Genomic DNA, 9,832 nt, shown 5'->3' with positions numbered 1-9,832 from the left:
AAGGGTCCTACCGGGGCCTTTTTGTACTTACTTCCAGCTTCTTTTCTAACGCTTAATTGTTAATCGAATCTCAAAACTAAAACAAAGCCCAAGAGTTTGGTTGGGGCTGGAACATGCGCAGGGGCCCAATTCTGCCTTTGCCCCTAGGACCACAACCGGAAGTCACCGGGAGAAAGCTCTGCCGCGGCGCTAGCCGAAATCCGTCCAAGGTCAGAGGAATCCGCACAGCCAGTTTTGAGGCCAATGCGTGTTGAGCGCTCCCGACGTGCCGCACGCTGTTGTACAGCTCGGTTTGTATTATTTCGTTTAATCCTCCTAGCAACTCCATGGGGGAAGCTATTATTATCATCCCAACTACAGAAATGACAAAAGTGAAGTCCGGAAAAATAAAGTTAACTTGCTCAAGGTCAGGTAACTGGTATGTGCAAGGTGTATTGGGGCGGTGGGGGTGGGGCGAGGCGTACACAGAAAATAATTAAGTGGACTAAAAGCATTTACTACCTTAGTATTTCAAATTGCAGGTAACGTTTTCAGACTCAGAGCTTTGAGAGCCCAGTGAGGTGGAGTAGGGGTGTTGAGCAGTGGCCCTTTTGTACGCCGGCATACAGGAGGGTAGGGACCCACCCTGCTGCCCGGGCTCTGTGGTTACGGTGAACGGCGAGGGTTCTTCGCCTGCCACCACACCACACAAGCCCGTCCAGAGTCTGCGCCTCTTGCAAACGGGAAATGGAGGGGAAAGGAGGAAAATTCCGCTTAAAACAAGCAAACTCCGTGGGCGCTGTACTGGCGGCCCACGTCCGCGAGGAAACTGCAAGGCGCCCTTGGCAGCTCAAGCTGCAACGAGCCGGCAAGTTTTTGTTCCGCGTTTTCACGCTTTTCTCACGGGATCTCGAAAACCAAAGAGTCTTCGAGTGCAAATCAGCTGTAGATGGCTCGTCCCCCAAGGAGCCAAAAAAGTCACACAGACTTGGGCCGCTCAAAAACCTAACATTATTAAGCGGGAGCTTCCGCGAGGTAGTCACTCCAGTGAGCTCCTCTGACAGAGCTCAGCTACACACACACACACACACACACACACACACACACACACACACACACACACACCGCACCCTGGCCACAGTACCCTGTTCGGGCCACCGGGCATGGACCCACCGCACTGAGAGGGCGCGCGTCTGAGCCCGGGTGCTGCGAAAGAGTCGGATTCCTCCAGGGGCCGCGTGATCCCGTCTAAGAGAAACGTTCCCCCACTCCCAGGGAGTATTAGCCGTTCACTGTGGAGCCATGCAGCGCCACCCTCAGCCTGAACACACTCGGAGAGCAGAGACCCCAGCCCTCAGAGGCGGACTTACTTAAACTTGTAGACAATGGACCCACCATCATTTCCTTATTAGGGACAAAACCAAGGAGCATATAAGCGATTGCTCAGGGAAGGAAATTCCTCAAGTACGCCTAAAATTTAAAGAAGTACCTTAAGACTAAACGGCGCTTTTGTTGGATTGGGCCAAAAATATCAGTGTAAATGTGTATATGTCAAAATGTTAGTACTTTTACAATTTTTATTTCATCTTTGTAATCATCACAGAAGGACGTATTGTTTTTAAATTTTTATTATTTCCATTTTACAAAAAAAGAGTAGGAATTGAAGCTCAGACTTATTCAAGGTCATCAGGAGCAGGTGCAATTGTCAAACAAAATCTAAAGACACCTATGAGCATCATGTCACTATTCATCTGCTCTGAGGATGAGGGAAATGCTAAGAACAAAGGTAACATATATTATTTGAGGGAGCAGAAAAAATCAGACAAGTCAATAACAAATATTTCTGAAATATTTGTACAGAGTCCTGGTGTGGACTGAGGGTTGGGGATACAGACCAACCAGTGCCTCCTGGGCCATCCCCCAGGATCCCTTTCCCCCTCCACCCTAGCCCAAAATCTTCTCACAAGCACTTCCAAATAGTATGAAAAATTATTTCCTGGTCTGGGTAAATGATTTGGAAACTACTATATGGATAGTATACTATACGGATAAACATATACACACATACATAGGGATAGATATATTCAAAGGCCACATGTGATCTTGTGATAAATTCTGTATGTGTGATCTGGTATGCATATATGGAAGCAATGTGGGGTTAACTCCCCTTTTCACAGCTTACTGCTAAAGTACTCACCCAACCCCAGTGAAGGTGGGGGAGGGAAAGTTTGTATACTTCTTGGCAGTTTTAGCAGCCAGGAGAAACTCTAGATATTTGGGGCTGGAAGTCACTTGGGAGGAGGGGGGAGAAAGATGGAAAGTTCTGTTTGTAAGATACACATCCAGAACAATGTTCCAGCCTATTTCCAATTTCCCCAAGGAAGTGTGCTTGTCTGCACCAAAATATAATTTTAGGTATGAAAGAGCTAGAACTGGTGGGTGTGTTAAGGAGTAATAAGGTGCACTTTTAAAACATGATGTCTGGATTTGCCCTAAAATATTTCAGCAAAATGAAAATAGAAAAGAAAAATGGAGCAAGTGTGGCAAAATCTTCATAATTGTTATATCTAGGTGATGGGTATTGAAGAGAGAGCTCATTGTATACCCTCTCTACTTCTGTGTACTATGAGCCTTTTCATTTTAAATAAAAGTGTAAAAAGAAAAATAAAATCTCAATTTTTTCATGTAAATAAGTGTGCTTTATTGTATATAAATCTAATTTTTAGAATTTTAAAAATAAAAGTCAGTTGCAGTAGAAAAAAACAGTTCCTTATGATCATGTTGCAGAGGAAGACCGGTGGTTGACATCTTCGGCTCAGGTCCGAAATCTATCTAGTTCCCTTGGCTTTCTGGAATCCCAGTTCACTCCTACCTGTTGATCGCCTGTCTTTTGTATTCAGCCTTCCCCAACAGGACCTCCAAAGTTCCCCTTATCTCGTAGACTTTCACCAGCATAAATTTAGGAAGCTGCCTGGCTTTCTTCAGCCAAAAGGAATGAGAAATAATAAAAGCAAAAAGTCGTATTACTGTCAGTGTAGACCCAGAAGAGGAGAAAGAGTTCTTGGAACCTCTTCACGGATGAGAACGCTAAGGCAGAAGAAAGTGCCTTCTCCAGGATACCTTGCTGAACAGCCGACTGGAACTGGCTTCACCAAACGTTCGGTGGTCTGTCTCTTTTCTACCAGATGTCAGGAAAATGCCAGGAGCTCCGGGTATGTAACTTACAAATGAAGACCCAGCCTTCTGCCCCTTGCTTCAAGAAACCAAAACAGCTGCACTGAATCCTGAATTTCTTCAGCATGGCGTAAGCATGATTGCCACGGAGAGAGCGCACTTCGACAGAGCAGTGCCAAGTACGTAACTTATTTTCTTCTTTAAATGTTAACGGCATGCGGGGGTAGGAAAGGTGCCCTAAGATGGTCAACCCAGTACTAGGCAGACGATAATTTTTGAAGGAACCTAGGGTTTGGGACAAGCGGCTGCGGGGAGCCCGGACCTCAGTGGCTGCGTCAGAAACCTTGGGCAGGTGAGGGAGAGGGAGCTGCGCCTTTGGAGGAGCGCAGGGCAGCCTCTCCGACCACGATTCCCGAGAGCCTGGCGCCACCCAGCGGAAATGAAAAGAACTCCCGCTTTTCCTCCAATTGCACCCAAGAAAAGGGGAGGCGCAGCCCGCAACACCGCAAAATCCAAGGATTTTTGGAGGGAGGGGAGGTGACACTCATTTGACGACTCCACAAATCCATGCCCAGCCTTCCCAGTTCACTCCTCCCCACCAGCAAGGGCACTCTGACCAGGCCCCAAAGCATGTCCCCTTGATCCCCAAGACGAAAAACGCTTTCTCCTAAAATGCAAACTACGGCCACGGAAAAGCTTTTAGTGTTGATGTTCAATGCAGAGTAGGGATATGCGTTTGCCGTGCCGGCCGCGCGACGGCAAGCACAGGGGAGAGTCAAAGCAGAGGATGGAGGGGAGGGCGACGAGGGCCGCGTAAATCATTTGGAGAGATTTTTGGCCTGAGTCCCTGTTTCCGAAAGGTTGCGGGATGGTTTGACGTTGATTATATAGCTGCTTTCTTTTCAAGTGCGCGCCCCTCCCCACCGCAGCCCGCCTGGTGTGCGAGGATTGTGTTTGAAAGGGAGGAAGCATTCTTGAAGTGGTGGGTGATGGATTGTCTAAACCCTTCTGGGACGTTTTGGGCGGGGGTTTTTCCAGGCAGCTCATCAATAAAGACCCCCCTGGAGAGGGGAGGGGGCAGCTGGAAAACAGCCCCCACCTCCCGGCCTGGAGGAACCAGGCCTGGAAAAGAATATTTGCGGCCAAGGGGAAGGGTATGAGGGAATGAGAGAGGGCAAATGGGCCCCGGGCAGGTGGAGACTCCTTGCCAGGATCCTTCAGCCACGGAACCCTTTTGGGCTTCACCGCAAGGATGCCGCAGGGTGACTCATTGGGGGTAGGAAGGGGTGACAGCCGAAAGGCTGGTGGGCTCTCAACACCATGGTGTCAAGAGAGCAGGAAGTGGAGGTTCCAGAGCCAACATCAGTCCGTCTTGATGCACTAGGAGCCTTCTGTTTCTATAGATTTCTTTTCGAAGCCCCAAACAAAATCTGTCCATCTCTCACAAATTGGAGGAGGGAAATTTAGGGTGGGGGGTAAGGATGATCCGGCTCAAGCCATCCCTTGGCTTTCATGGGATCAACACCTAGAACCAAGCCAAGGAAATGAGGTAGCCTCTGACGCTGAAAAGCCCCCTTCCTTCTCATGGGCAACAGCCTTCAGAGATGCCCCACGCAGGGTCGTGTAGGCCGCAGACATGGACTACTGAATGCCGATAGGGAAACGGGAGACTGCTAGCTCCCTGGGAAGACTGGAAATCTCAAAAGCAAGGCCAGCTTAGAGAGGCAGCTTTGGGGCTTCATCTAGGATAGGAGGCCTCAGCTTTCTCAGAGAGCCACGGTCTCCGGTGTTTTCCCGGTCTCTTCTTCTGTCCTAGCACTGGCCCGCGCTCGCTTCCCCCCGGTGCTGGCCTCGCGGGGCCTTTCGTCCTCTGCGCCCCAGGGTCCACCAACGAGCTGTCCTCCTTCCACGACCAAGGGTCAGGCCGCATCCCAAAACAGGGATCCACTGACAGACCGGGGTCTGGGGGCAGGGAGGAGAGTAATGGGGGATGGATGACAAGAAGGGCTCCCGAAAGGCAGCTCCTCCAAGGCGGCGTCTGGGCGCCTGAGGTCCCGAGTCAGGCTCTGGGCGCCGAGCACGTTTTATTTATTCCCACAGAGGATGCTGGAGGACAAAAGAAATATTTGGACGTCAGCGCTGATTTATATTTTTGGAAGAGCTACGTTTCCTTTTCTGAAGAGAAGCAAGCGCGCCCCATATCCTGAGCTCAGCAGGGAGGACAGGAGGGGAGTTTTGATGCTCCAGGAAGTTCATCCATCGCGGCGCGGCGCGCAGGGCCCGGCGCCCGCGGAGTTCGCTGCCCTTGGAGATATTTATTTATTTGGGGGGAGGGGAGGGCAAAGGGAGACGAGACAAGTCAAACACGTGAAGAAAAACTGACCACGGCTGAGTTGGGACCTCCAGGGCGCCTCCCGACCTGCCGCCCCACAGCGGGCCGGCGAAGCTCCTACGTCGGGGGGCGTTGAAGACAAATCCTTGCAACCTCCGGACGCGTTTGGCTGATGAATTCCGCAGCCCACCGCGAGCGTCCTCCCTCGTTCACTGCCTGAGGCTAACCTCTCCGGACCCAAGGGCGCCTCCCAGGTGGTCCTGTCCCTCCGGCTGGTTGTGCGCTGAGCGCGTGGGGCCCAGCCACCTTCTTCCTGAGCCTGGTTAGACAGGCAGAAGCAGTGGGCGAGGGGTGCCTCAAAAGCGTGGTGCCACAGAGTAGGGGGCGCGCGGGCCCCGCGGCTGGAGGCACAGCAAGGTGGGCGCAGAAGTAATGCCGAGCTCAAAATATCCTGAGAGGCCCTGGCCTCACTGGTTTGTTTCATCAACGGGGACTTCCCTCACAGCAGCACAAGTGGATGCAAAATTTCCGTGCTGAGGGGCACCAGCACCCACACTTGCTTCTGCCTTTTTTCCTCCCAAGACTGGGAATGTGTGGGACAGGCTTCTCTAATTTTCCTTGGCTGCTGGGAGTCCTCTCATTCCTGCCCGTCGGAGGGGCGCACCGACTGTGTCTTTCCCAGCACTGCCCCTTTTCTCTTGTTGCTGCAGGCATCAGAGCTGCCTTTTAGGAGGAATGGCAATGCCTACGATGGAAACCTTCTTCTCAAGCCCCACCCATAAACGCAGTAGGCGGTGGAAGAAGCCTAAGGGTGGTCCACTGGTCCGCTTGAGCTCTCAAGGTGCCCTGCCTGGTACCAATGCGCTGGCACCTGGGTCAGGGCCTGAGGGCAGATGGGTCCTGTTCCTGGAAGTATACCAAAGTTGTGTCTCCCAACTGAAGGGCTCTAGGGCCTTGAAATCTGAGAAGCGTGGAGACAGGAAGAGGCGCAGTCGCCATATGGGCCTCTGGAAGATTGGACCCCTTTTTACTTCCTCCTCAAGCACCTCAGACTAGGCCAAGCCAGGTATCAAATCAGGTCTACCTCCAGGCCCAGGAGATGGGGGCTTTCCGCGGATCTCTCAGGAAGGTGGCTATTAAAAGCCCTGCCCGGGACAGGCGTTTGGAGAGCGGAAGAATCTATCCAAATAAACATTTGGAATTGGGTGGCTGGTGTTCATTCAAGCCCGGAGGTCTGGGGGTTTCTGGACCGAGGAAGAAGAGCAGACACTGAGAAGGGTGTAAAATTCCCACCATTAACCCTCCTCACCAAGTTCCCTCTCCTGGTCGCCTTCTCCTGGCCTCCTGGCCTCCTGGCCAGATTTTCTATTATAAATTAAAATTTCTAGGGGGGCCTCTGCGTCGTGCAGGCTCGTGGTCTTCCTTGGTTTCCTCAAACAAGCTGACACTCCCTGCGCCTCAGCATTGAGTTCCCACCGTCCCCATCTAGAAAGGCTTCGCAGGAGCTAGAGAATCCTCTACACATATTAACTTTGTACCAAAACACAGGGTGAATACAGTGGTCAGTTACAGACCGATTTGGGAAGAGGCTTTGCTCAGGCCGGGCTGACGGAAGGAAGGGAGAGGCAAGCAGAGCTAGAGTGTCCCGAGGAGGAGAGGTCTTGGATGGCGGTAAACAGTGTCGGTGCGGATGCGTCTCTCCGGTGGGTAACTGGTTTAGTCTAAGCCATTTCATGTAAAACCCACGAAGCAGAGGAAGTATGCTAAGAACATAAAATTTAAACCGCAATAATGAAGAGATTTCCTAGAATGAAACGCCGATTACAAAACAAAATCGGAGAAACCCAAGCTTCCCGAAGTTTACATTCCCCAGCGCAGGAGCAGGGGCGGGGCCTTGGGGTTTGGAGCGGGAAAGGAACCCGCAGCCCAGGCAGACACAGTCAACCAAAGAGGGTCAGAGCACCGAGGATGGACAGAGGGCGGTTGCACTCGACGCCCTGTATTTCTGGTTAAGCAAGGAGCAGCCTGGGCTCATCTATATTCATTTTAACGAACCATAATAACTTTCCTTCCAGTAAGAAAAAATAAATCTAGATTTTTATTGTTTATAAGGCAATGAAAGTAAGGAAGAGCTCACCACCATAAGAAAGGACTTCGGAGAGAGGGAACTGTCCTAAGCAAGGCTATGTTGCAGAGACAACTTTCCTCTTAAACTGTCTGCTAAACAGAAATTCAGATATTCTTGCCAGGGATAAAGAATTTGACATGACTTGTTACTGCATGCATTCTTACCCAGGAGATCTGTATAAATCAGTAATTAAAACAAAGTTGAGAGGTTTCACTGCAATGTGTGGAAGCAGCACTGGATTGGGATCCCAGACCGCCCCCCCCACCACTATAGGCCAGCTTTGTTATTTCCCCAGGTGTGACTTGGAGTGAGTCATCTGATCTTGCTGAACCCCAGCCTCCTTATGGCTAAGGGGAGATAACTGTACTTAGGTCAGGTGGTGGTGACGTGATGTGAGTGGAAAAGCTTCTACCTGTGAAGTCTATAAGGAACAAATTCGAGGGTTAGTATTTCTTGATTTGGGGGTCCCTGTCAGGGGAAGTTTCCATAGGCAAAAGTGGGGTCTCCAAGAAAGAATTTCAGAGAAAAGCCTCTTCCTGCTCAGATAACTAAGGTCACCAACCTCCATATTTTTTGTGGAGTGCAGAGCAGTATTTAGATCCCCGGAGAGAGAAAAAGGCTTCAAGACAGCTGAGCTGCTCCTGGCTGGAACTGTAACTACAATGCCTACAGACTTTCTAAGACCTGTCTAGCTTCCTGTAACACTCAGCAAAGTATAAGAGGTGTTTCTTGCAAGTTTGAAGAGTTTAGGTAAAATGGATACCATTGTCACTTGGATTGGATAGGAAAGGGAGCCTTTAAAAATCCCTGCTATTTTAGCCTGCTTGGATTTTAGGGTAGGTGGTTTTTATTCTTCAGTCTCTGCGTCCTAAAACCTTTTAGGGTCTGAGATCCAATGTACATAGAATTCCTAGGTGTGGACAGTCAGAGAGGGTTCAGCAACAGTGATATTGACTTGCTTGCTGAATTTTCCCAAAATCTATTGTCCACCATCCCCACCTACAAATAAGATGATTGCCTTCCTTTTCCTTATGTTTCCATCTGGGCCAGTTCTCTTCCCACTAAACACACACACACACACACACACACACACACACACACACTGAAGGCTATGTCACTGGGATTCTTTTTAGATACTATGTGTCCTCCTCACTCCAGTTTCTGTTGTATTTGATTATTTTTCAGACATTTAAAGCATTGATGTAGTGAGCCTACCATGTATACTTACTTACATTTAAATTATTCCATGTAAAATGACAAAAGGGGGTACGAGAAAAAATACCATGAATAAATGGGTATCCATTCCCAAAATATGCTCCCAAGTCATTCAGAAAGAAATTCTTAGAAGTAGAAACAACTGCAAAACCCCTACCCCAACTCAATCAAAACATCCCATCCGGAAAAGACTGACTTGTTTCTTTTTTCTATTGGAAATGAGCGGTAAACTGAGTTCATTTTAGCCGTGTTTTCTTAGCTGACTCTCGGCTACAATCAAGCCATTTTCGGACACATTCCCATGTAGGTACCAGGGGTGCTCTGGAGGAAGCTGTCGACGCCTGTTCAGCTAATTTAGGTTTTCTTTGTCTAATTACTGTGGAGCTTAGGGAAAAGGAGCCCGGCTCAGGGCAGTAAACTGACACTCGGTCTCTGTGTGTGGTATCCAGGCAGGGTTTGATGGAAAAAGCCTGCTTCCACTCAACTTCAGGTCACTGTCTGGGGCCAGCCCCAGCCCAGCCCCCAGCTTCCCCCCTCCCACTCCTCCCTCTCCTCAGCTTCTACAGCCCCACCAGCACACTCAGTCAGGAGCAGATTCTCTATTCAGTATCTCCAGGGGCACAGATAGCTAGTGCCACCCCACTGCCTCGGTTCTGTTCCAAGGCTTTTGGCAGCTGGCCTTTCTCTAGATCCCGGACCAATCTCAGATTCTCTTTTCCTACCCCCCCCCCCCCCCTCAGGCTCCCCAGCACACATACTTGCACCTTAGTCCCTTTGGAGTAGACACAGAGAGGTGCCCAGCCCAGCCTCCCATTTTGTCCTCTGGTCTGCACCACCTCCCTTCTGGGCCTCCCCCATCAGTCCTTGTGTGGCCAGGCCAGCTCCCAGGCCTCCGGCTCTCCTCCTCCCACTTCCAGCCCCTGTCCCTGGTCAGACTACATTTCCTTGCACGTGTAATCCAATAACTAACTGTCGGGTCTCATTGGAAGTGATTCCTCCCGAGG

Source organism: Panthera leo, chromosome B2 (assembly GCF_018350215.1).
Source record: "Panthera leo isolate Ple1 chromosome B2, P.leo_Ple1_pat1.1, whole genome shotgun sequence".
Taxonomy (NCBI): Eukaryota; Metazoa; Chordata; class Mammalia; order Carnivora; family Felidae; genus Panthera; species Panthera leo.
The sequence above is the reverse complement of the archived record's forward strand: the minus strand, read 5'-3'. Positions refer to the sequence as shown.